The following is a 27,627-nucleotide window of genomic DNA, read 5'->3' as shown; positions in this document are numbered from 1 at the left end:
AGGAGCTTACGAATGAACCCCACTCCAAATGTGCTGACTTCAGGTACTCTGATTAGAGAACTAAATCAGTTCTCCAGATCCACCTGAAGCAGCCTATACAGTACCACAATAATGGATGAGTAGAATATTAGTGATAATTGTTTGCATTTATATTGTTCAAGAGGAGGAGGAGGAGGAAGAAGAAGAGTTTGGTTTTATATCCCACTTTTCTCAGCTCTAAGGAGTCTTAAAGTGACTTATAAACTCCTTTCCTTCCTTTCCCTACAACAGACACTTTGTGAGTTAGGTGAGACTCAGAGAGTTTTGAGTGAACTGTGACTAGCCCAAGACCACCCTTGCAGGCTTCATGTGTAGGAGCATGGAAACAAATCCAGTTCACAGATAAGAGTCCGCTCTTATGTGGAGAATCAAACTCAGTTCTACAGATTAAAGCCACTGCTCTAAACCACCCTGCCATGCTGGCTTTACACACTGAGTTACCCATTATACTGTATACTTTTTCAAGCACAGCTAATTTTAATATGACTTGTCACAATTGGCTGGTGTCACTTCTTACAACAATTTAAGCCAGTGAACACATGAACGCATGAAGCCATCTTATACTGAATTGGATTCTTGGTCCAGTCAAAGTCAATATTGTCTACTCGCTGGGGTCTGCAACCTGTGGCTCTCCAGATGTTCATAGACTACAAATGGCCATGCTGGCAGGGGCTGATGGGATTTGTAATCCATGAACATCTGAAGAGCCGCAGGTTGAGTAGACCCCTGGTCTACTCAGTAGCTCTCCAGGGTGTCAGGCAGGGTCTTCACATCACCTACTGCTTGGACTTATGCATAGTTGGAGATGCTGGGATTGAAACTGAGACTTTCTGCATGCCAAGTAGATGCTGCACCTCCGACCATGACCCCTCCCCTGATAGGAATAGCTATACTTCCTTTAGCAATTCTGCACACAAGACTAGTCTACAAATAATTGAAAAAGTTTATTTCAACATTTACTAAGGCATAGAAAATGAAAGGGTACTTTGGGCAGCCTTCTGGTGAGTACTCTTATTCTTGAGATAAATTGAATAAAAGTGCAATCTGTCATTTAGTATAATAGTAATAAAACCACCTTTAACAAGAACACTGCGACAGGCTTAACCCCTCCCAATATAACAATAAAAGCACTGAAGATTTACGATAGCCTTTAGCTAGCAACAGAGAAATGACTCCTCTATGATAACTGTATTCCACCAATGTGCTCTACATCCTACTCGGTTTAAACGAACCACCTTCTTCAGGAATTTAGCACACCCGTTCACCTACATACTCATCAGCATGAATGATGCCCTGCTGGAGAATTTGTTTTCAGAAATTAGGGTTGGCGGTTCGGCCCCTCCCGAACGGCAAATCAGGCCGAGATCAGCCAGTTCGGAGGGGGTCGGAGGGCCGAGGAGCCGAGCCTGCCCCCTCCTCACTAAACGCAATCCGAAGTTGGCCCTTCCCCGAGCCAGCGGCTTCTCCGAGCCAGCCTGGGGAAAATAAAATTTAACTCCTTCTGGCCCAGCTCCGCCTCCTGGCAAGCTTGGGACGAGCGGAGCTTCCAAGTAAGCTTGGGACGAGCAGCTTCCAAGTAAAAAAACAAAAACAAACCCTACTCCGCCGCAAGCGCCGCTCCCCCACCCCACTCCCGCAAGTCCTACAAGCACCCACCCCCCCCCAGCCTCATTTCCCACCCAACCCGCGCGAAACCCCAAGACCCCGACCTCCCATGCCGCTCCTGGCAAGTGGCGGTGGGATGAGTGGGGCTTCAAACTACAAAAATAAAAAACCCACAGAATGGTCCCCACAAAGTTTCCCACCCAAAGAGACCCCACTTACCCACAGTGTCACTGGGCCTTTCCCCACTTACCGTAAGCCCCGCGCTACTTGAGGAGAGTAGCGCGGGGTTCCTTCTCCCTCCCTACGGCAGGGCCGGCCACAGCGCAACCGCCGTGCCGCTGCCGCTGGGACTTTCCCCACGTACCCGTAAGCCCCGCGCTGCCAAGGAGAGTAGCGCGGGGTTCCTCCTCCCTCCCACAGCAGGGGCAGCCACAATGCAGCCGCCCCGCCGCTGCCGCTGGGCCTTTCCCCACTTACCGTAAGCCCCGCGCTACTTGAGGAGAGGAGCGGGTTCCTCCCTCCCCACGGCAGGGGCGGCCACAGCGCAGCCGCCCCGCCGCTGCCGCTGGGCCTTTCCCCACTTACCGTAAGCCCCGCGCTACTTGAGGAGAGTAGCGCAGGGTTCCTCCTCCCTCCCGGCAGGGGCGGCCACAGCGCAGCCGCCCCGCTGCCGCTCGGCCTTTCCCCACTTACCGTAAGCCCGGCGCTGCTTGAGGAGAGTAGCCGGGGTTCCTCCCTCCCCATGGCAGGGGCAGCCACAATGCAGCCGCCCCGCCGCTGCCGCTGGGCCTTTCCCCACTTACCGTAAGCCCCGCGCTACTTGAGGAGAGTAGCGCGGGGTTCCTCCTCCCTCCCCACGGCAGGGGCGGCCACAGCGCAGCCGCCCCGCCGCTGCCGCTGGGCCTTTCCCCACATGACGTAAGCCCCGCGCTACTTGAGGAGAGTAGCGCGGGGTTCCTCCTCCCCCCCCCCGGCAGGGGCGGCCACAGCGCAGCCGCCCCGCCGCTGCCGCTGGGCCTTTCCCCACTTACCGTAAGCCCCGCGCTACTTGAGGAGAGTAGCGCGGGGTTCCTCCTCCCTCCCCACGGCAGGGGCGGCCACAGCGCAGTCGCCCCACCGCTGCCGCTGTCGTGCTCCCTCAGCGCGCGGCATCCCAGGCGCTCTTCTGAACGGCGACCTTTGACGACCTCCGCACAGGAAGCGGGGTCGTGTGGACGCCTGGATGCGCGCCTGGGATGCAGCGCGCTGAGAGCAGCGCCCAGCACAGGGAGGAAGGAAGGGAGTGGGGAAAAGCCCACTGTCCACAGGCTTCTCCACTCCAGTGGAAGGCAGGACAGCACAGTAAGGCTGGAAGAAAAAAGTGCTGGGGGAAAAAGAAACAAAGAAGAGCAAACACATCCCCAATGTTAGAAATGTGGCAAAACAACACTTTAACTGAAAAAATCAACTACTTTAACTGAACAACTAACTAAAACTTTAATAAATTTATGTGTGAATTCCACCTGCCTGGGAGTTTCTTACCACAGTGCCGCCAAAACATGGTTAAAAGCATGGATCCCTCAAGGATCCATGGTTTTCACTTGGTTACCCAAAATCACCACCACAACATGGCACAAGTCCTTAGACACATGTCTGAACAAAGCAGTCACACATCCCATGCTTCATGGCCCAACAGTGCTGCAAAAACATGGTTAAAAGCATAGATCCTCAACGATCCGCATGGTTCTCTTCACTTGGCCACCCAAAATCACCACCACATCATGGCACAAGTCCTTAGACACATGTCTGCACAAAGCAGTCACACATCCCACGCTTCATGGCCCAACAGTGCCCCAAAAACATGATCAAAAAGAATGGATCCTCACCGATCCTAATGATTTTTTCTCTTGGTCACCCCAAAATCACACAAACATCACACAGTAGCACAAAAAAATCTGTTTAAAAAGCAAGGTTCCTCAAGGATCCTTTGGCCCCCTCAACCAAACTGCACCTGAAACCTAGGGGGTATGATCATGAAAGTCTCCAGATGATACCCTGAAATTTTGGTGTCTCTAGCTTTAAAAAAATGTATTGTCGAAGGCTTTAAAAAAATGGTTTGCATTTTTCATCCCCTCCTCGACAATGGGTGATAATGGACCACCTGTTTGTGGGTCCATAACTTGGGCCCCCCTGAACCAAACTGCACCAAACATGGGGTGTATGATCAGAATAGCGTCTGGGAGACACCCTGAAAGTTTGGTGATGATACCTTTAAAAATGCGCCCTCTGCAGGCACCCCAGGAATTCCCCCATTGAAAGCAATTGAAAAAATTCAATGCAAACCACAGAATCTTAGGCAAAAATCCTGGGGTGCCTGTAGGGGGCGCATTTTTAAAGGTATCAGCATGAAAATTTCAGGGTATCTTCAGAATACTGTTCTGATTATGCACCCCAAGTTTGGTACAGTTTGGTTCAGGGGGGCCCATGTTATGGACCCTCAAAGATAGCCCCTATATTCCATTGGCTTCCATTGACAACAATGGAATATGTGGGCTATCTTTGAGGGTCCATAACTTGGGGCCCCCTGAACCAAACTGCACCAAACTTGGGGTGCATAATCAGAACAGTATTCTGAAGATACCCTGAAATTTTCATGCCAATATCTTCAAAAATGCGCCCCCTGCAGGCCAAAACATGGAAAAACATCAAAAAAATAAAAACGAACCCGAGAATCTCGGAAATTCGGGTGTATCCGAGCCTGGCAGGCTCAGATATGGGGGGATCCGACCCCATACATCCGAACTGGACCCGAATCCGAACCGGGGCCGAATTTTTTTCCCATTTACCAACCCTATAAACTATTACTCCAAATACTGTACTATCCATTCTGTAGCACGACCATGTCTTTCCAAATGCATCCCGATCCTCATTTTTTTTCCATCACGTTTCTTTCTTTTTATTTTTGGTTATTGAACCTCACTGTAGCAGCCAGCAAAGCAACTTTATAGCTCTAGAGATGCAAAAGGAAATTAATTGAATGGCTGGGTTTCTCTAAAGATACACAATGGTTATTTTAGCTTTACCCCTGTATGTAGGCTTCCATGCAGTCATGGTTTAGATATCTTTAATCCTGTTAATCATTCACTTGTCTTTCTAGAAGGGGAACAATGTGTTCTATCAATGTTTAATTGGCATAATGCAACATTTACAATATTGAGCAGGAGTGTTTTTTTTCCTCAGTGGAAGGTAGTGAGGGCCAAAAAACTGAGATCACACTTTAAATTATTTCATTTTACTTCACTTACATTCCTTTATAAAAATGTCCTGCTGAACATTTTTGTTTTGCAGATTCTGCGAAATGATCGTCATGGGGCGGCGGGGGGCGGGGCAGGGGGCTTCCTGGCCTTCTCAGACAGGCCATTCCACAAGGTGAGATGTACCACAGAGAATGTGCGCGAAGAGGCAGTTGCTGATCTTATACACACCGACATGATGGCACCTTAAGAAAGCCTAGCTCAGATGAGGCAAGTTGTCAGAGCAGAGAATAGCAGGAGACACAGTCCTGCAGGTATGTGGATCCATGGCTATTCAGGGCTTTGTAGCTGATAACCAGTACCTTGAATTGATCAGTAACCAGTGGAGTTCTATAGAATAAGGGTGACATACATTTCCTACTTAGTGTCCAGTTTGGAAATGTCCAGTTCTCTTTTGCCCCTGACTTTATGAAACCTCTTAGTCTTAGCCCTTATATATAATATGGAGATAATGATACTGACTTACCTTAAAAAGATGACAAAGATAATATATGTCAGGTGCATACTTTTAAGTCCAACATAAATAATGAATCTTATTTTTGAGCCATCTTAAGCTGGTCTCTCAAGGGGCAGCATATACGCTTTCTATATGGGCAGCATATACATTTTCTAAATAGAGACAAAATTTTTCCCAAGTGTGGTGAATAAGGGTTGACTTAAAAAGCATGGATTTCCAGACACAAGATCTCCTCCCAGAAATAGTATCCATGCAACAGGATGGAGACCTGCAGAATATGAAATCAACCTTTAAATTTAGGATTGCAAACTTTCTACTTTAGGAGTCAATACATCTCTCTTATTTCCTGTCAATAAGATTGCAGTTTCTAGCATTTACAATAGGCACAGTCTGAAGTTTGTGTGGTGAAAATTACTTATTTATTCAAAATATTAATTAATCCCATCTTGACACCTACTATACCTGAGACATCTGGCATTCCTCTCTTAATCAGAGCAATCCCCAAAGGCTTAGCATTTTAAACACAGTTACTTTAAATAACTCAGGTCATAGACTCCGTATAATTTCACAGGCCTTCAGATGGCTGCAAACATAATTATGAGAGACAATCAATCAATTGCTTATTCCAGAGGATAAATGTTGAGACGCTTGGCATTTACAGGGATCCGATAAGAAGCTATGCGTTACTGAAGAAAATATGCTTTTGTAAAAGGTTGATTAAAAAGAAAACTGATGTGTGCATAAGAGATAGTTTATGAGAAAAACTGGGCACAAGTCTCTATCTGTTATCAGAAACCTGCAACACTTTGCAGAAAATCCAATTCTCAACTGCCAACACTACCTGAACAGGAAATAACTAGCCATTTCAGTGAGCGAACAGGATAAACTTGAAATTGGGAAGGTTCAGAATGTGAAATCAACCAGCTTAGAAAGTCTAATGCCATTACACATTGGGCCAACCATTTAACAGGCACTATCTCTACTCCTTACCCAGTAAGAAAATTTACCATCAAAAATGGTGAGGGTACATAGGAGAGCAGGGTGTGCTTTCTAGAAAGACGCGCTTGCCAGATGCAAAGGGAACTACAAGCTCCAGGTGCCCCAGAAGAAAAAAGAATCATTTCAATACAATAATCCTCTCCATTTCCAGTGACGTTTGCCCTTTCTCATGAGCAAGGTTCGTTTGGTTTTGATTGGTCTGTCTGTATTCAATTTTTAATGAGATTCTTCAGAGAGGAAAAAAGCTCAAACAAACCAACACCCCCCCCCCCACACACACACACACACACACGACTTTTTGGAGAAAGCTTGTCAAAGATTCCAAGGTGAGCCAATGGAAGCTTGTCTATCAGTAGTGCTAATTTATGGTTATAGAAGAAACATGTTATGTTACACAGCTGCTAAACCAAGTCAGGATTGGAGGCTTATATAGATTGATTTCCAACTGCCTTGTCAGCATTCTGCAGTCTTATCTGCTTCCCTCAGGTCATTGCTTTCACCCACTGTACCTTCCTTCATACATCTGTTTTTCCCTCTTATGCTTTCCCAGGTCACTTACTAACCTCAGCTGTAAGCCTGTCTCCATTTGCCCTGGAGTTGCCAACTTCAAGGTGGAACCTGGAGCTCTCCTGGAACTGATCTCCAGACTACAGGGATTAGTTCATCTGGAGGAAATGACAGCTTCACAGGTCGAATATGGCATCAAATCCCTGGTCAGTTTTCTTCCCTTTGCACTGTCCCCCCGATCACCAGGAATTTTTCCTAAGCCAGAATAATCCACTCTTAATTTGGCCTCACATGTATTATCCCTCCTTCCCTAACTCTTTGGTCTCAGGTCCCACACTGGCATTATTTACTATAACTTCTGCAATGTGATTGGTGCTTTCTCATGGTTAGCTTCCATGTATAACTGAGGGATCTATCACCCTACCCTCCACCTCCCAAACTCTGAGATCATGGATAAAAGCTAAAAAGAAAACAGAGACCCCAGGAAAAGTCACAACTTTCAGCTGAAAAGTGAGATGTGCTTCACTGACATTCCCAATGAAAGTAAAAGCAATGAAAGTACTGCCATACTTGGCCCTTTCTTTATTTGCTTTCTTTATACTACCCCCTTTCTTGCTGAGACTCAAGGAGGATTACAAAACAAAATATTCAGACAGCATAAGACATCCAGTGAACAAGCAACAGGACTGAGTTTACAGAACTGGAACACAATGCAAACAAAAAGGCAAGTAAGGCAAGACACACTATAATGCAGAAAGTGGACTACAAAAAAAGGTAATACATTCAAAGCAAGGTGATACTCTCAAAAAGCAATAAGATCGATTACAATTCTGTTCCTTTATAAAAGCATTCTCTTGAGCTACCCCCCCCCCCCCATGATACAAATGCAAAATAAAACAAGTTTGGAAACTTTCCTCATTTCTTCAGAAATGCCATTACACAAGCAGAAGTCATAACAGAGAATCAGCCACTGGATCAGCCACTGCTGATCTTACCAGTGGTGGGATCCAAAAATTTTAATAACAGGTTCCGATGGTGGTGGGATTCAAACAGTGGTGCTGCTGCACACACACACCTCCAGTCCCTATTGGGCAGGGAGGTTGCTTTAGTAACCCCTTCTCAGCACTCAGAAAAAATTAGTAACCACTTCTAGAAAAGTGGTGAGAACTGGTTGGATCCCACCTCTGGATCTTACCCATTTGAAAGGTACAACCTCCAAAGGCTTTACTGAGATGTGAGAAGTTTACTTGATAGAGGAGATCTTCAGACCCCTTGGCCATAAATGGTTTAAGAAGTTAGAGATGGGGGGGGGGGGACTCAGAGAGAGATAATCATCCACCAAGAAATCACGTACTCTTGTCAGTACTCAACAATATGTTCTCCAGTATAGCGGAAGCAAAGGCAGGCATTTCTATTGGTGTCTGCTTCTCCCCTGGCATCCCTGAGAAGACCTCCTAATCTGTAAATTCTGGCCCCTATTCAGCTTCAATGGATAACTGTCAAAGGTGCCACTGATATTTGTGGGTGAGATAGCTGTTCATATGTGCTTTACTTGGTTATTTGCCAGTGCTACTGTTTTTATTAAATGGATTTAATTTGTAGCTCTAATCAGCACTGTGAAACATCTGGCTTGATGGAATCCTACAAAGAACCTGGTGCACTATAAATTACTTGTAGGAGGGCAGCAAAGTGTAATGTCCAGTGATAGAACAGAGAAAGTACAATCATGTTGAATTTTTACATGCTGCCACTGCATCAGGAAAGATAACTACAAAAAAGCAGCATCCATAAGAAGCAAGCTAACATGCACAGCTGGCCCCATTTTCCTAGGTGTAAGTCCCTCTGCACCCTCTGCAGCCTCAGCCAGGTCATCCATGACACCTTTAATAGCTCAGGAATGGTGCATGTGCATCTGTGAGGAGAAGTGTTAGACAGTCTTTTTTGTGCTTCTGTTTGATCAGTTCATGGGCAATTGACAGAGCTTCTGTTTTGTCTGTAGGGTTTTCTTATAAAAAGAAGTAAAAGTGAAACATAAGCACAAGTAGTTGGATCCAGACTAAATTTTCCAATGGCAGAAGTGAAATTTCCTGCCTCCCCATTCCCGCTGAAGTCCACTGGTCTCCAAAAATACTATTGGGGAGAGAGGGCGACCCTGATGAATGACCTTGGGGGTGGGCACTGCAGCAGGAAGGGAGAATCAGTGGATAATGTCCGTTTAGTCAGTATTCAACCCAAGGTTTCAATAGCTGATAAAAGAGTTTCCCAAAATACAGATGATCCAGTTGGTTAGTTGTTTTTATTCTCCCCTTACTCCAACCAGCTCAGAGCTGCATACACTGCTGTTCTAAACTCCCCAAAATAGGGAAGCACAAAGTAGATTAGGGTCAGACCTTCTATTAAGTGACAGCTGGACCAAATTCTTTAATTTCCACAGAAGAAATTGTGATAGCTGCCTGATTCTTTTATTTGGAAGTGGAAGCATACCTCTTTAACTTAACCCCAGCTGATGACCTACAAATACTAGAAGTAGCACAGAGGCACTAACAGCAGCAATAAATGGCTAGTACAGCCACTATCCCCAGGAAACATTACTGCAAACGACAGTCACTAAACACAGTAAAAATGTGCTTCGTCAGAGCAGCAGATAGTACTTGAAGATTAAAATCCCTCATGGAAGAAGCTGTTAAAAGAAAAATATTAACATTTAATTAAGTGCCAAGCATTTAAAAACAATTAAGAGTCAGAGCCTCTAGCTTTTTCTTTTTAAAAGTCATTTTAGGTTTTTATGTTCCTTTAATTTTCCTTTGGGACCTTTTATTCTGATTTTCTCTGAAGCTGCAAAAACAAAAACACTGCTTGAGCAGTAAATGGCATGCAGTAAAAAATCGCCACCAGAGAAAGCCAATAAAGGAATGGTGCGACAGATTTATGAGTTAAGCAGCATACATTTTTAACACAAAGCAATCCATAAAAGAACAAAACTTACTTCTCTTTGGGTTTCAGATATATTCTGCTAAATACCAAGCTTAGTAAACAAACACTTTTATACATGAACATGAAAGAACTTGCCCCAACTTGATCGATCTAGCTGCTCCAGTTCCCCTCTCTTTCTTGGACTCAGAAATTTATGCAAGATGTATCTAATGTTCAGCGTACATAGACACATTCACCCATGCATACTCCACAAAGTAAGGCCAGAAGAATAAATGTAAAGATTCAAACAGATAACTTTATCAGGCTCATTAAATTAGTCACTGAGCCTCCCAAAGTCAGAATTAGGAAAACTGGGTTTTCAACCTCACATCTCATATGTGAACCAACGGTGGAATCCCCATAGTCAATTAATTACGTGACTCACCCGAAATATCCAGGTTTCAGCAAGAAGTCCCCACCGCTCAACCATCAAACACAGATTCATCCCGGTTCTGGTGCTCCCACTCCCCCTTATGTGTTTTTTAATAACCTGCATTGAAGTCCATCTTTTTAAAAAACATGTGCCGAACCCAGATCAGTGGGGAGGTTTGTGGGTTGAATCTAGATGTATTTTCCGGTCATAGAGAGTGACCTGGAGCCTTCCAGCCAATCAGAGTGCAGTGGGCTATGTGCGAAGCGCATGCAGCCCCTTTTTTTGTTTAGTACTGGTGGAGGCTACGTTGAAACGTGGCTGCGTGGAACATGATTTCTGCGCCAACTGTAAACTAAAATTAGAATTTTGTGCCAGCACAGCTACATGGGTAAAGAGTGGGTAAAGAGTGCCAAAGCCACGCTGCAGTGGTGAGGGTGAAACCGAGATGAACCATCACGGAACCATCCTCAAGAGTTCAAGATTCAGTTGTTATCACAAACTTTTTTTAAAAAGTGCTTCATTTTCCAGGTAGGTACATTCTAAAATAACAGCAGTTGAAATGAAAGCCAGCATTTCAATGATGAACCCTTCATCCAGATTCATGGACTCTACCCTTTCTTCAGGATCTCAAGAAGGTAACAGGGTGTTGATTTTGAAGGTTTTGCCAGCAGCTGCTAACTCTATGAATAGGTGAACTGGTACTATATTATAGTTACCTTCATAGATTTACCAAAGAAATCTTCAACTTCCTTTGAACACCACTTCAGCCAGAATTTCTTAAATGGTCTCAACTCAATGTTTTTCATTATCTTGATCAATGTTTAGCCATTATTTTCATCACTTTCTCATCTTCCTTTACGTAGTCTTCCTCCTTTCAACATTCCCTCATTACTCTTTCTCTTATATTCCCAGACCAAATATAAACCACTTTAAATTTTAAAAAGAATGTCAAACAATGTTTACACACTTACCTATAAGAAAACATTGAGTATTTGTGCTGTACAAACACATAGTCAAATTAGAAGCAAACAGTGTATATGGCAAAGATTCCTACTTGTTTAGCAAACTAAGTAAACCTCCAAGACAAAATGTAACAACATCTGGTACATTCCGAAACTCAAGTTTTTAGTTTGTCTAGATAAGATAAACTCTCATTTTCTTCCTTTTTGTTCAACGAAGAGAAACCTCATACTGTTTTCTGAAAGCTGATTCCACCTTTTAATGGTAATTGAGTGACAACTAGTGGTAATTCTCATTACTACACCTTTGTTTGAATCATGCCCTCACTCTGTTGCAAACTTTGAGGAAACAGAAAACTTACAGTATACATACAAGAGAATTCAAAGCCAAAAGATACCATGGATTAGTAATAAACACTTTGAAAAGTCAAGTCAAATAACATCAGTAAACAGAATGAATTGCCTCTTTACTTTGGGAATGGACTGACTTTAATTCTGATTTGTCTATTTTTCTCCCTATTTTAAGTTTCTAAACCAAGAGGGATAACAAAATCTCTGAACGTTATTGGATTACACCAATGTTCATCCAGTCTAGCATTATTTTAAAGAATCCAAGAAAGCACCAGGCAGCAAACAGTCTACTGGAAGGTGGTCAGATGACCATGATCTATTTTCTGCACACTTCTGTCATAGCTAACATGAAATCTTGTTTCAGTAGTAAAGGTAAAGTTTCCCCTTCAGTCGTGTTTGACCCTGGGGAACCACTGCAAGCAGTGATTTCATAGGCAAGCCATTTTTGTGGGGAAGTTTGCCATTGCTTTCCCCAGCTATTCTTTACCCCCTAGCTATGTGCTAGGTACTCATTTACCGACCAAGGAATGGATGGATGGCTGAGTTGACCATGAGCCAGCTGCCAGGATATCTGATCCACAGGGGGCTTGAACTCCTGACCACGTGAGTGGCAGTGCAAGAACTTAACCACTACGCCACGCGGCTCCTCCCTTTCAGTAGTACTCTTTGGCAAAATTCATGCATGCTGTTTAAACCACTTTTCAACTTTCCTTGCAGTGTTGGTATGCACATGAAATGAAACAGAAAAAGCTTTATCTTAAGTGTCTAGCTCAACTGACAGCCATGCATGAAGCGATTGTCATGATTTACAATCATTTTTCAACTTCCTTATGCTTTCCAACTTATGCATGGTTTTAAATTCGGAATTCTAATAAAAGCACACTTTAAGTGGCCTGTTTTTCGCACATGGACACAACATCAAAAGAGAGGTTGAAAAGTGCCTTCAGTGGCGTATGCAAATTCATTACATGACAAATCCTGCAACCTTAACACCAATATAAGCGATATGGTCACCAGGACCAGAGGATGGAGATCCAGCAGGTGCATGAAAACCCACAACAGGCTATGGTTCCAGCTCAAATCAGTTTCTTTTAATCTTGTCCCCTTTAACATGCCCCATATTAAAATCTATTCAGTCAAACAAAATGCCCAACATGTCATTTCTTGTTCTCCCCTACATTTTCAAATGAAAGGACAAGAAACAGAAAGCTGCAATTGTAGCTTCTGTCTCTGCCTAGTCAATAGCTTGCTTGATAACCTTCAAATAATCAAATAAGGAAATTTACAAAAAAAATTTCTGGCTTTCCTCTGGATCATAAGTGACTAGAAAGGTAAGGGAAGGTGGCCTAATAAAAAGTGTGTAGACTAACAGCCCAGTTTGATGGGGAGGGAGACTAAATGGCCTCTTGGAGCAGGTGCAGGGACACGCTGGCGCATTTGCCTACTCTGATAGTGTGATGCCATTTATGCCAGTCGGGAGGGCAAACTGGGAGGTGGGCAGGTGCCATGGCCATTGGATACACCCGACCTGGAAGTCTGGCACCCAGAGATGCATCCGGCATCCAAGAGATTGCCAGCATAGCTGGGGGCATTCCTGGGGGTGTAGCCGATTTTCATCAGCTTCCACTGGACTCTGGAGCCAGGAATTCCCCTGGCACAGCCCTTGGACTGACACCACCTGAAAGGATGGCATTAGTCCATTTTGGCCCATGGAGAGCTTTCAAGCAGCCAGGGAGTTTCTAGTGTTTGCTGCCTCCCCAAGCCACCTGGAAGCCCTCAGGAGCACCCTCTGTCATGCCACAATCCCTGGCTGCCTGAGCCCTGTGGATTAGACTCCAAGTAACTTTTGCAGAATTATTTGCATGCCCAATGTAATTTTTGGAGAGGAAATAAAACATGCTTCAAAGGATTTTTCAAAGAAAGCAACTGAAAATCAGGGGAGTATAGTGAAGTAGCTTCAGACCTTCATACCATTATTTTCCGCTTACAATTTACACTGAATGAAACAGCATGTTTACATGTCAAGTACTGGTTGCTAATAGATTATGCTTCATTAAACACTCATTTCTCCGCTTCTAATTCTGTAGGACCAATAAAAACAGCTGGCTTGTAATTGCAGCTGTCCCTGCACTATTCTGCATATTTAGCACTGATAAATTCTTAAGCCGTGTTTAGAAATAGAGAATGCTTGTAAGTGCGTGTGAGAAATATGTGTTTGTGTACTGCAGATATATAATCTAAGCTGAAGATCAAGGATCCCACATTCTAGTTCTAGAACTGCTTGCTCCACTCCAGAAGAAGAAGAGTTTGGATTTATACCCCTTTTCTCTCCTATAAAGAAACTCAAAGGGGCTGACAAACTCCTTTTCCTTCCTCTTCCCCCCAGACACCTTGTGAAGTAGGTGAGGCTGAGAGAGTTCTGAAGAACTGTGATTGGCCCAAGGTCACCCAGCTGGCTTCATGTGTAGAAGCAGGGAAACAAATCCCATTCACCAGATAAGGTGAATTGATATGCTTGAACCTCTCTGTGTAAGCTAAACCTCCTCACCCCCAGTCTGCATGGGAAGACAGAGAAAAAAAGCCAGAAACACCTAGAGACAGCTGAAGCCCAGGAGCCCAGCAAGAGGGCATCAAAGATTTCATTCAAGAGAAATCAGCAAAAACTGGGCATACCCTAGGGTTGCCAGAGCCAGCCTTGCAACTGGCAGGAGGGCTGGGGGAAGGACAGGGGGGAGCAGAATTGTTAGCATGATGACATCACTTTTGGGGAAACATGGGAATGAGGGCAGTAACTCTAAAAATTGCCAGAAAATATGGTTTTATCATAAACCACAGAGTTTCTAATGATTCTGTGAGATACCTCCATCATTTCTGCATTTTCCCAGAAGTGATGTCATCAGCCTCGCAATCCCAGTGAGGAGTGTTTTGGTTTTGTCTTCATTTTTCCTCTGCAACCACTTGGAGCAGTGGCAGGCAATGGGAGCTCAGGGCAGGGTATTTCCCATACCCCAACCACAGGATTAAGAGCCCCCTGGCGCAGAGTAATACAGTCAAAGTTCTGCTCATGACCCAGGGACCGAGGGAGAGGGAGAGGGAACTGCGCCTGGGGCATGATCTGCCTGACCCCGATCCCACCTGCCCCGATCCACCCATGCCCTGCCCCTGGTAGGGGGATCTGCCCCCATGTGACACTAATGGCATGCAGTGCCTCTGCTCCCTCTCCCTGTTACAGCTTTGCCACTGTCACAACCTGTTTGATACCGGTGAAAATCAGTTTCAGGTAGCTAGCTCATGGTTGACTCAGCCTTCCATCCTTCCAAGGTTGGTAAAATGAATACCCAGCTTGCTGGGGTAAAGTGTAGACGTTTGGGAAAGGCAATGTCAAACCACACCATAATGACAGTCTGTCTAGTATACTTTATGTTATAACATCACCTCATGGGTCAGTAATACACAGGGACCTTTACCTTTACTAACTGCAGGATGAACAGCCCTAGTGCACCAACATTTGGAAACTAAGGGAAAGGGCAGAAAAACATCAAAGGAAGACCAGAGAAGAGCCAGAGACACTTTGACATGATCAGCCCTACAAAAGAGGGCCAAAGACAAGCCTAGATACAGTTCTACTTTCCATCATCAATACAGCTCTCCTGCTCAGGCAGTTCTTGTATGCATAAAAGTTTGGACAATTTTGGAGTGATCATAAAGTGTGAATGAGGATGCAAAACTGTCTCTTAATTGTTCACTGCTGGATGTGAACCCCCTGGGCCCACTGCATGGCCGTAGGGTCTGATCTGTCATGAGACATGTGGTCAAGAGGCCACTGATGCAATTTTGTACCTGACAATAATGGACCACTCCACAATACAGAATGAAGCACAACAGAGGCCTTTCAAATTGGCTTTAATCATCCTATGTATTTTAACATACTGCTTTTATGACAGGCAAAAGGTTGATAGGACTATGGTTCATTTAAAATTGGATTCACATGGGCACTGTGCCAGCACAGACCATAGGATACTCATGATGAACTGGTTATCTGGACTAAAGCATCAAAGGAAAACAAGAACAACAGCCACAGCCACAGCCACAGCCACAACCAACCACCACCACCACCACCACCACCACCACCACCACCACCACCACCACCAGAACAACAACAACAACAACAGCAACAACAGCAACAACAACAACAATAATAACAATAACAGTAACAACAAACAACAAACAACAAACAACAATAACAATAACAAACAACAATAACAATCATCATCATCATCATCATCATCCCCCCACCGGGTGCCGCCTTGTCGTTGGCGGGGGGCTTAACTGCTTCTGTGATGTTGAGAGCTGTGCTGGCGGTAGTGCAAACTACCGGCAGGTTCAACCATGCCAGAGTGGTCTCAATTGAGGAGAAGGACTAAGTGCACCCAACCCATTAAAATATGGTGAAACAAACTCAAAAGAAGTCTATACTGACTCGGTCGTCGCCCAGGATAATAAGGACCGCGGCGGGTGCTGGTGAACCTGGGCATCCGTCGACAAGTGGGCTACAGGAACCAGGACCCATTGCTGAGCAACCAGGGCATGGGCCTGCTGGGCAACTGGAAGCAAAACAACTACCAAAGTGGCAGAAATTTTCAATGTCAGAGAATCGAACTGTCATGAACTGCTACCATAAATCGGAACCACAAAAGCGTGGCTACCAAAAACGGATGTACTGGCTGTGGAAACTCGAATATCCAGATTCAACTGTAACTGAACTGAGACTTGCTGACCAGAGGCGATTCATAACCAGGAACAAGGTGTTCAGTGAAGTCGAACTTGAAGAAATACGGAAAAATCATGAAACAGTAGAACAGGCAACTGTGGAGACAATTGTAGGAGTTCTAACAATATCTGAGTCCACTGAACATTTTGAGCCAGAAGAAAATGCAGAAATTTTGTATGAAAAACCTGTGTCCATTTTTCGTACACCTGCCACATTGACCACAAGGCAACAAGAACTTAAAGAGAAAATTTTGACCTATGCTGCATCAAAGGAAGAAAGGCAAAGACTGCCAACATTGAAAACAGTACCAAGAAAACATCTGGCACCTCTAATGGAAGATGTGAATGCTGCACTCGCAACTATCCAGATAACATCAATGGAAGAAACTAATCAGCTTGCATACAGTACAGCAGTGATTGTAACACAAGAATTGGGGATACAAAAACTGAAGCCCGCAAGAAAAATGACTGGAAAACCAAAATGGAAAATCAGGTTGGAGTTAAAAATCAAGAACCTACGATCAGATGCAAGCAATCTGAAGAACATGAAGGAACAAAAACTGAAAAATGTCAAAATAAAGAATAACCTGATTAAAAAATACTGGCTGAACACAAGAAAAATTGAAGAAGCACTTGAAATTGTGAAACAACAAATCACAGCAACAGCCAGAAAAATTGAATGATATGATGCTAGAGTCATCCAGTACAAACAAAATCAACTTTTTCAATCTAATCAAAGGCGGTTCTACCAGAGTCTGAATCAGCAGGCAGCTGTGCAGAATGAAAAACCAGAAAAAACAGCTACAAATACATTCTGGAAAGATTTGTGGGAAACAGAAAAAGGCTACAACAAAAATACTGGGTGGATAAAAGACTTTGAAAAGAAATTTTCAAAGAACAAGATGAGAAACTTGGAAATAACAACAGAAATGATCAGTAAAAGAGTGAAGAAAGTAAAAAATTGTACATCACCCGGCAATGATCAGTTGCATGGATTTTGGCTCAAATATCTGACCAGCCTGCACTCAAAAATGGCCGAACAATTCAATGAAATGCTGCAAACTGGAAACATCAGTGAATGGATAGTAACTGGAAAAACATATTTGATACAGAAAGATTCAGCAAAAGGGACAATACCAGGAAACTACAGGCCAATAACGTGTTTGCCAACAATGTTCAAACTGCTGACAGGCATAATTGCTGATCAAATCCAAGATTACTTGGAGGCAAATAACATCTTGCCAGTAGAACAAAAAGGTAATAAAAGAAGAAGTAGGGGCACCAAAGATCAGCTTCTGATTGATAAAATGATACTGGAGAACTGCAAAAGCCGCAAAACAAACTTATATACAACTTGGATTGATTACAAAAAAGCATTCGACTCACTGCCACACAGTTGGATCATCAAATGTCTGGATGTCATTGGGGTTTGTGAAAAAATTAGCAAGTTTACTCAAAATGCAATGAAACACTGGAAAACTGAGTTGTTCGTGGGCAACCAAAGCTACGGAACTGTCAACATCAAGAGAGGAATTTTCCAGGGTGACTCACTGTCACCATTGTTGTTCATCATTGCAATGATCCCACTGTCAACAATTCTACAAAAAAACAAACCTGGGCTATCAAACTGCAAGAAATTCACCAAAAATGTCCCACTTGCTGTACATGGATGATCTAAAGCTTTATGGAAAATCAGAAACTGAAATTCAGTCACTGACCAACACAGTCAGAATCTTCAGCAATGACATTAGTATGGAGTTCGGCTTGGACAAATGCGCCACAGTGGCATTGAAGAAAGGGAAAATTACTGACAGTAAGGGCATAGAGATGCCTAATGGAAAACCATAAAGTGCAATCAACCTGAATCCTATAAATACCTGGGAATACTACAGCTGGACAACATCAAGCATGGACATGTGAAAAAATGTGGTCAGCAGAGAATATGTCCAAAGGGTCAGAAAAATTTTGAAGAGCAAATTAAACGGCGGGGATACGATCAAGGCTATCGACACCTGTGCCATACCGGTCATCAGATACACTGCTGGAATGGTGAACTGGGCGCAAGCAGAGCTGGATGATCTGGACAGAAAAACAAAGAAAACTGATGACAATCCACTACTCATTACACCCACGTAGTGTGTTGACAGACTTTACCTACCCAGAAAATCAGGAGGTAGAGGGCTTCTGCAAGTGAAACAAACGGTGGAAGAAGAGAAACATGCACTGGCAGATTATGTGAAAAAACAGTGAAGAACCAACATTGATGGAAGTCAACAGCAGAAAACTGCTCAAAGTGCAAAAGACAAAGAGTGAATACCGTAAAAATACACTGCAAAGCAGAAGAGAAAATTGGCAAAAGAAGGCTCTCCATGGACAGTTCCTAGAAAAAATTGAGGACAAAATTGACAAGGAAAAAACCTGGTTGTGGCTCACAAATGGAACTTTGAAAAAGGAGACTGAGAGCTTGATTCTTGCAGCCCAAGAACAAGCAATTCGAACAAACGCCATCAAAGCCAGAATTGAAAAGTCAACTACAGATCCCAAGTGCAGACTCTGCAAGGAAACAGACGAAACAATAGATCACATACTTAGCTGCTGCAAGAAGATCGCGCAGACGGACTACAAGCAGAGACATAATAATGTTGCTCAGATGATTCACTGGAACTTGTGCCACAACTACCATCTGCCTGTGACAAAGAACTGGTGGAATCACAAACCTGAAAAGGTCACTGAAAATGAACACGTAAAACTACTCTGGGACTTCCGAATTCAGACTGACAAAGTTTTGGAACACAATACTCCTGACCTCACTGACAGGGAAAAAAGCAAGTGTGGATAGTTGATGTTGCAATTCCTGGTGACAGCAGGATTGATGAGAAGCAACTGGAAAAACTTACACGATACGAGGATTTAAGGATTGAACTACAAAGACTCTGGCACAAACCAGTAAAGGTGGTCCCAGTGGTGATCGGCACACTGGGTGCAGTGCCTAAAGATCTTGAACGGCACTTAAAAACAATTGGCAAAAACAAAATCACCATATGTCAGCTGCAAAAGGCCACCCTACTCGGCTCTGCACGCATTATTCGTCGATACATCACACAGTCCTAGATGCTTGGGAAGTGTCCAACGTGTGATGTAATACAAAATCCAGCATATTGATCTTGTTTGCTGTGTATAACTGTTTTGTAATAATAATAATAATAATAATAATAATAATAATAATAATAATAATAATAATAATAATAATAATAATGGCATTCCAGACATTGCCTACATGTTTCCCTTCAATGGTTTGGGCAGCTGCCAGTGTTAAGGACTTCCCCATTCCCTCAGGAGGGTGAGGGAGGTGAGCTGGAGTCACCCAGCCCAGCTCCATCATCCTACAGTGCCCGGCAGTTGTGCCTTGCCTCTGGACTCCGTCATCGCCACCAGGAGGAAAGAGATAGAACTGCCAGCAACTGGCTCCTCCAAGTCATGGGTGACTGTGTCCACTGAAGGGATGGGCCCACCACTATCTTGGGGCACTGCCCATTTAGCATAAGTCATGAATTGACCTCACATGTCTCCTGATAAATCATTCAGATATAGGCCTAAAAAAGGCCTTGGTAAGTTACTCACATGCAGTCAGAAATGCAGATTTTTTAAAATAACCTCCATCACTTTAAAAAGAACATATTCTTTCAAACATGACCATATGGAAAGATCTCTCAAAAAAAAACTGTCTAAGCCTGCGAACTGTCTGGGAATCCATTCAAAATGTCTATACAAGATGAACTCCCTTAGCCCATGTGTCAGTTTTAAGTAACGATCCATTTCATTATTAATGATACAGGTAATGGGAAAGGAGGGTCATGGTAAAAGGCATTCAGCAAATGTATAAACAAGAAGCAAAGAGACCATGTAGTAGGGAAACAAAAGTGATTTCTGATATTCATTGGAAGCTTTACAAGGGGATCCCTCAAATGAAAATAACAAGGATGACATACAAGCTTCTTTGAAGATGGCAAGTCCATCACTTCCAGTCTTTCCTGAATGTGCACATTAATGTCACACAGTTAAATCACAGAGGACATGAATCCTAATAGGCCAGTCCAGTACCCTCTAAAGATGCTCTAAAACTGTGGTGGCGAACCTTTGGCACTCCAGATGTTATGGACTACAATTCCCATCAGCCCCTTCCAACATGGCCAATTGGCCATGCTGGAAGGGGCTGATGGGAATTGTAGTCCATAACATCTGGAGTGCCAAAGGTTCGCCACCACTGCTCTAAAATGTCCCAGAATCCTGTGCAATGCACAGGGGTTCCATTCCACCAGTCCAGAAGCTATTTGGCAAATAAGACAATGTGGGAAAAGTTACTTCAAAACAGAAAGCTTGAAATCCATTGGGATGCACAATGCATTTCAATTGGAGCTCTACTGAGCAACACTCACCTAAATGTATAATGTTGCCAGAAGAACTCAATCTTCTCCTCCAAACAGCTCCACATCTTGGCTTTGATGCACTTTGCTATTTAAAACACATCCATAAATACGCTTAAAGCACTAAATTGTCAAATTACAGACATAATTGCTAACCAATCTGTCTGTGTTTTAAAGGCAAAAAGTTAAATTAAATGCTGCACATTACCACTTCCACACAGAACGGCAAGGTTGCCAAGGCTTTAAATGTGTGCAAGATGTACCTATAAATTTTGTAGTGCAAATTTTCATAACACAAAGGATCCCTTGGCAAAGTGTACAAGCATACAAGAACTGAGTCAGACTAAAAAATCCAATGAAATAACTAGAATCCTCTTTGCTAGGTTTTGACTCCCATTAGAAACATTTGTATTATGGGCAGCTGGGTTTGTTTGCTTCTCACCAAACGCCCTATAAAAAGTTTTAAAATAAAATATGCACCATTATATCTCATCTTCCAAGTTTCACACAGTACAACATATGAACAAAGATCAGAAAAGTAAAACTCTGTTATGACATGACTACACAAGGTGATGGCAATATTAAAGCAAACATTGATAATTCCTCAGACTTTGCTGGCATATGTTGAATGCAAGTTCCTTTTCTACTTTGTTCTTCATTGGAACATTACACAGTATCTATAGTATACTAGCGGGCCCGGCCATGCGTTGCTGTGGCAATTGTCCTTCTCATCACAGTTCGCAACCCACACAGATGTCCATGCAGGTCCAATGATCCCCAGCATAGCCTTTTGGGAGCAGCAGTGACATAGTAGCTAAGAGCAGGTGCACTCTGATCTGGAGGAATCGGGTTTGATTCCCAGCTCTGCAGCTTGAGTTGTGGAGGCTTATCTGGGGAATTCAGATTAGCCTGTGCACTCCCACACACACCAGCTGTGTGACCTTGGGATAGTCACAGCTTTTCGGAGCTCTCTCAGCCCCACCCACCTCACAGGGTGTTTGTTGTGAGGGGTGAATGGCAAGGAGGTTGTAAACCCCTTTGAGTCTCCTACAGGAGAGAAAGGGGGGATATAAATCCAAACTACTACTAATAGTACTACTACTACTACTACTACTACTGCTACTACTGCTACTTCTTCTTCTTCTTCTTCTTCTTCTTCTTCTTCTTCTTCTTCTTCTTTTGGGGTGGTCAAATGGAATCCCTCTTTCCCTTTTCAATTCACATTGTTATATGGTGCTGTCTTGTTTTTTTTAGTATAAGGTAACCCTTTCCATTCCACAACGGAACTGTCCAGAGTGCGAATCCAGCTGTCCATGAGGCTGGTTGACACGCACAGTCCTGGCTTGGGTAAGGCAGAACTGGGGCAAGGAGGCTATCCCAGTCAGGCAGCAGAGGCAGGGTAGTGAGGCGCTCAGATTGAGGCCAGCTTCCTGGGTTTTTAAAAGGCCACATACAAAAAATGCAGAGCCAGTAGTGTTGGTTCACCCCCACCCCGCGGATTTTCTTAGAAGAAAAAGGCAAACTTCAGCGTGCTTTTAATAAAAGGGAGCTATGGCGAATATGGGTGAGGAAGTGGGTAAGTGGTGGTTGGATGTGAGGGAGGGCAGAGTGAGGTGTGTGAGGATGAAGTGGATGTGTATGAGAGTATGTGAGGTGTGTGGTAGTATTGGGTGAGGCACAGAGAGTGTGTGGGGGGGGGACCCCACCTGACATCTCACACGGCAAAGTGTGTATGTGTTTCACTTCCACTCGTATTACCCATCAGTATTACCTATTTACTGTTTTCACTGCTCATCTCTGCCCATCTGCATGAACATTCTAAGCCCTCAGGCCACAGACAGACATGCTGCACGAACATTCTAAGGGTGACAGTTAAACAGAGCCAGCTTCATGGCCTGGTGCGCCAGGAAAAAGACGTTTTACCTGGCTCAGGTATGGACTTTTGGCAATTTGAAGGTCCGATTACCTGCCCGTGACAGGGAGGGACGTCCTGTGAAAATTTGGGGGCAATCCGTCCAGCTGTTTCGGCGTTAGTGCAAGACCAACAAACGAATGGTTAGCTTTTTATATATATAGATTAATATATCTAATTCTCAACATAGTACCATAGTGGACACTTAAATCCACAGACTAAGGCCATTAAGGGACAAGACAGATCTTTGTACAAACCTGAAAAATGCCCTAGGATTTTTACAAAATTTGAAATCTAAATCAAAATATATGGTGGAGTTTAAAAACTCCAAATTAATAGAAGTAGAGCCTGTAGTTCTAGAAAACAAATGCCTGCAGGAGCAGTTGTTAGGCAACCACAACAGTATTTCCAATATTTAAACATTGGTTTCTGTCAGTAAAAAACTAGAAGAGAGGCAGTGCCCTTTCCACGGCTGTTTGGACCTTTGAGAGAGGACTCACCAGGCCCAGGCCCACCAGCATCCAACAGGTAACTTGATCCTATGTGATTTCCTTGATTCACCCTTGTCTGGCTGCTTGCTATTGTTCAACAACAGCCACTCCATTAGAGCCCATGTGATATAACTGTTGGAGTTTCAGATACGGATCTGGATGACCCAGGTTTGAATCCCAATTCTGCCATGGAAGAACACTGGATGACTTTGAGCCAGCCTAACCTGACTCACAGAGTTGCTGTAGAAATAAAATGGAGGATAGGAGAATGACGTAGAAATGAAGTAAACAAATAATATCACTGAAGATGGGGGGGGCAGTTAAAAGGTAGCTTGCTGAAGGCAAGAAAGAAATAAGGAAAGTTGAGGATGCCATGAAGGGAGAAATAGGGGGATTCAGGGTAAAATAAGGTATTTCCCATAAGTCTCTACAGGTTCTACACACTATGCAATTGAACTGAGTTTGGCTGCAACCAAGCAATTTAGCCCAGTCCAGTAGTTAGGGTGGCACACAGTGGTGGGATTCAGCAGGTTCGCACCACTTCAGCAGAACCAGTTGTTAAAATGGTGCTTGTAAACAACCAGTTGTAAAATTATTTGAATCCCACCACCGAAACCAGTTAAATTATTTGAATCCCACCACTGGTGGCACAGCACAATTGGCTCAGGCTTTTGCTGGGCAAAGTTCACTAGGAGGAAGAAAGAAGGGAAAGCTGAAGACAGGGGGTGCAGATAAAGGTAGATTGGCCCATGGGTGGGAAGGAGAGAAGGAAACAGGAAAAGAGGAGATGTTATCAGAACTTTCACACAAAGGAAAGAAAAAATAATAAGGGAGATGAACACAAGATGCTCCCCCACAAGTAATTGCAGGTCCCCCACTTGTTCTTTTCTAATATTTACATTCAATAAAAGCTACCATATTCATAAACTCCAAGGTTTAGTGATGTTCAGATAGGCACTCTGGCAAGAAAATTAACGATTAAATTAATACTTACAAAGACAGTAGAAAATAGAAAAAAAATCCACATCCTTCATCACCAAACCCTTGACAAAGCTATGAAAGAAGAAGCATGCACTTTGCAGACAAAACTAGTAACCTCTGAATATTTACTTCTAGTTTGGTATGCATGTGTAAGCATGCCCTTAATCAGAAGCAAGGGAACCGTAAAGTGATTGAAATAGTATTCGTCTGACAATTTTTTCCATTCTCACCTGATGGGAGCTACATCTTGTTGCAATGCTGTCATTCACCCTCCGCTCCAGGACAGAAGAGGCAATCAGTTGCCTGAGCGAAGGATTACCTTGCCTAGCAGACAATGCCTCTAACAAGGTCCAGACACTAGAGGGCCTCAAATACCTTCAGTGTGTGGGCTCATTTGTTAATATACCCATGGATCATCATTTTGGACCTTATCCAATTGCTTTTTACATTAATAAGAACCTTTCCAGAAATAAACAGGGATGTGAAAAAGTACCCTTCAGCAAACACTGCAAAATAAGGAGAACACCACAAATGGTTAATAAGAGGAAAGCAGAATGTGGAACCACAACAGTAAGAAATGAAAATTATATCTGGGCAGATGCAGCAAAATAACAAGAGTCACCCAATCCATCCAGTTTTTTAACATATCCATGGCAAAAGTAACAGAGGTAGGGTGATATAATAATGTAGGAGACTTCTTAAGCCTGTTATACGAAGTATTGATGAAATGGGATGAGCATTAGCATAACACAGAAATTTCATGAAAGAGAGAGAACAGCACTGAGTTGTGGTTTTTAAAAGTCTTACAGAGCAATCCGGGAGGGGGGAGAAGGCTTAATGAATCATGGATACTGCACAACCCGGGTGCGCCGACCCAGGTGCCCCTAACTGGGCAAATGTGTCAGTGGGAGGGGAAATACACCAGTGTCAGGGCACTTGAGCACAGAACACAGGCACTCCCACTGGCACAGATGGGGACATTCCCAGGGGCGCAGCTGACTTTAGTCAGTTTCCACAATCCAAGAATGTTCCCCTATGCCTGCCAGCAATTTACAACATAGAAATAGCAAACATAAGCTACTGGAGAAGAACATTAAGTTGGCAAGTTTGACATTTTATTGGGGGGGGGGGGTCCATCTTTTCCATGCTTCCCCAATCTTTTTCGGAGGCTGCATAATCCCTGGGCATTGCAAAACACACACACACACACACACACACACACACACACACACACACCCCATAGATTGCACTGCCCACACTGGAACACATGGCAACTTCCTTCCCTTATTGATTACCAAGAGCAAATAGATTTCAGGTGAGGAAACTTCAGGCCTTCTTTCCTTTCATGTGCACTCTACCCCAATCCTTGTCCACTCATGTGCACCTACCCCAATCCTTCTTTAAGTTCTACCTCAATTTTATACCTACCAAGTTTCCATGAATAGCATTAGCTATCATATCAGGAAGCTTTCTATGAATTTTATTACGAATTGAAATTTTAAGAGGAAAACTGGGGTACTGGCCACAGAGGTTTCCAGAAAAGGACATAGAAGTAAAATAGGAGTAACTAGAGAACCATAACTACAGTTAGCAGGATTCATTCTGTAGCATAAAAATCAGATAGCAGAGCTATTTCACAACCCTTGATTTCATAGGAAATGAGCATTTCCTCAATCATGCTTTTGGGGGCTCCCAATAGTACTGAGGGCTCCCAACAATACTGATATGTCTACCTGTCTTCCCCACATACCTCTTCCAAACCCATAAGCAACACGGCAGAGATAGTTCTACTGTGGGACCCTCAACAGCAGGGTTCCTTTAGGAAACCTGGGGGCATTTTTGAAATTTTGCAAAAAAAAGAAGAAGAAGTATGCATCACCACAAAATGGTTGCAGTGGTGAAGGGGAGCTAATCTACTGGTTCTTCTTTATTAACTTTCATTCCTGTAGAGAGATACCCCCTCCCTCACTTTCCTTTCCACTGTTAGTGGAAATACTATGGCCAGTAGCTTCAAACAAGCACATATCCCTAATGAATGAAAACAGAGCCAAGCTGGAAGCTCAGGCACACATTGCCCTTCAAACTTCAGTCACTGCCTGGACTTTAGTCCACCTTAAAGCCACCCACAAAAGGAGCACAGGGTAGGAATAAGGGCAGAAAGACTGAAGACAGAAAGGCAGAGAAAGTGGAAGGGAGAGAGACTAAACATCACAAAGAAAGAAAAGGAGAACAAGGGAACTTTAAACTTAAGAAGGGAGTATAGAAGGGGTGAAGCAGGGCAGAAAACAGGTGCCAAGAAACACAGTGAGGGCACCCAGTGTATATAGCCATCACAATGGAAATCAAGGAATATGGGCATGAATGCATGCATCCACAAAATTGCAGATGCTTCTAATGCTGATCATTTAACAATGCATTCACCCTGTTGCACAAAACCCTAACAGACTCCTGTGGCATGCTCATCTTAGAGAAACAATAGCTTTTCTCAAACATTCACATTTGTGACTAAACAAATCCAAACTTATGATCATGAACAGTATCCAGAAAATTTTCATCATTCCTGCCCATCCTCCAAAGTTACTCTAATCCTTAACCATGTTTTTTTTTCGAAACAATAAACTGTGAAGTTATGACTCATTTATTCCACAGGATCTCGCAGTGTTTCTGTAGCAAGATATCACATTTTCCAAGCACTCAAACACCATTTATGTTTATATTAGAAAACTACCATTCTTCTTTCAGACAACACAACCTACAGCTATTAAAACTGGGAAACTCACTCTGATAATATCAATGCTCCCTACAGGATAGTGACAGTGACACCATAAGGGATCAGCAACATAAACCTTCAAATAATTCAGTGACTTTCAATGCAATCTTGAACAGAATTGCAGAATTGAAATCAATGGGCTTAAACTAGAATAACTCTGTTTAGAATTGCACTGAAAGTTGCTTCGGGGGACTAGGGACAGAAATGCCCTATCCCTGAAGGACAAACTATTGCAGTTTTTTCACAGGTTGAAGACAACGTTTTTGTTTTTTTCAGAATAATGTAAGATGGCAAAAGAGAGTCACATCTAATGGCACATACACTCATCTCATTGCTGTTTCTGGCAGACGGATTTTGAAAGTTTTTTTGAGGCATTCCAAAATTCTGCAAAACCAATTTGGTCAGAGAAGACAGAGGGATAAAAGAAAGGAATGTGTGTATTTAATTAGTGTAATTAAGCCTTTCTCACCATATCCTCTTCAATCATCTTTAGGGAAAAACTCTTCCAATCTCAAGTAATAGTTGAGAAACTTGAAGGAAGATCACACAGGAGAAAGAATATTCAGAAATATGATGATAAATGCTAAAACTTGCTGAAGTTTCCTTCTCTTGAACTCCCAATATCTGCAAAGCATTGCAGATCTGAAATGATTGGAATTTCTAATGTGAAAGGCAAATAAATTTATAGACCTTGCTTAACCACCACAAAATGCTAGAAGAAAG

The 27,627-nt window shown here is 43.3% G+C and overlaps 1 protein-coding gene across 6 annotated transcripts in view; it reads right to left on the bottom strand.

Moving 5' to 3' along the window:
* The window catches only part of TSPAN4 (tetraspanin 4), a 672,180-nt gene that overhangs the window by 457,304 nt on the left and 187,249 nt on the right, over window positions 1-27,627 (bottom strand). The window contains exon 1 of one of the 6 annotated variants that reach the window (XM_048486906.1): window positions 6,957-6,996. The exons of the other annotated variants lie outside the window; for them this stretch is intronic. The gene's annotated coding sequence lies outside the window, so the exon portion shown is untranslated. Of the gene's footprint in view, window positions 1-6,956; window positions 6,997-27,627 lie in introns of those variants that run through there. 6 annotated transcript variants of the gene reach the window in all.

Source organism: Sphaerodactylus townsendi, linkage group LG02, assembly GCF_021028975.2.
Source record: "Sphaerodactylus townsendi isolate TG3544 linkage group LG02, MPM_Stown_v2.3, whole genome shotgun sequence".
Lineage (NCBI taxonomy): Eukaryota > Metazoa > Chordata > Lepidosauria > Squamata > Sphaerodactylidae > Sphaerodactylus > Sphaerodactylus townsendi.
Note: the sequence above shows the minus strand (reverse complement) of the source record. Positions and strands in the feature narration are given on the sequence as shown.